Source organism: Sinocyclocheilus grahami, unplaced genomic scaffold, assembly GCF_001515645.1.
Source record: "Sinocyclocheilus grahami isolate Dianchi unplaced genomic scaffold, SAMN03320097.WGS_v1.1 scaffold14117.1, whole genome shotgun sequence".
In the NCBI taxonomy this organism is placed as follows: Eukaryota; Metazoa; Chordata; class Actinopteri; order Cypriniformes; family Cyprinidae; genus Sinocyclocheilus; species Sinocyclocheilus grahami.
In genome coordinates, this window is record NW_015515210.1 from 4,774 (window position 1) to 5,462 (window position 689).

At 38.8% G+C, this 689-nt stretch overlaps 1 long non-coding RNA gene across 1 annotated transcript; it reads right to left on the reverse strand.

Annotated features, from left to right (window-relative positions):
- On the reverse strand, positions 1 to 689 carry LOC107579098 (uncharacterized). The gene is made up of 3 exons (XR_001608427.1): positions 653 to 689; positions 442 to 545; positions 1 to 59 (listed from the first exon to the last, which is right to left on the reverse strand). It is a non-coding gene; the product is annotated as an uncharacterized lncRNA (long non-coding RNA).

A 689-nucleotide genomic window follows, 5' to 3' on the forward strand; every position in this document is an offset into this window, starting at 1 on the left:
TGGCTGATTGAAGTTGTACTGGTTCACTTCATTATACCAGCGATCTGACACATCTTTACCTGTCGGCACACAAACATGCACAGAGAGTCGCATGTGAAATGGAATTATGAAGTTTAAGTTCAAATAATCCCAAATTCCTTATTCTGTAGAATGTGTATTTGCAATCTGGTTGTTTAATTATTACAGTAAATCCAACTGGAGATTCCAGGGTACAACTTGAAGCTTTACATGACACACTATACATTTGACACATTACAAATCACCCCAGACTGGCCAGACATTCCAATCTACCTAGTAATCAACTTTAGACTGAACATGGAGGTAGTCCATTCATAATGAGTCCCAGCTGTTGCAAAGAGAAGAGGACGGCAGTCTGTACTCCTACATCCATGGAAATATGTTTCAGATGGACATTTTTAAACAGAAGAAGAGGATTCATACCTATTTGATCATAAGATGCCCATGCTAAATTTTCTCCACAGTTTCCTCTACTAGACTCAACACTGTGCTTCAGAATCCTGGTGCTAGCAAGGCTCTCAGCATATCTACAAGTCATTGAAGAGCATTAAACTGTAGTAAAGATGAAAGCAATGTCAAAGATAAGAAATTAACAGCAAAGAGTAGAGCAAGCATATAAAAGAAAAGATCTCACCGTGCTGCTTCACGGCTCAGTTTACTGCTGAGTTTTA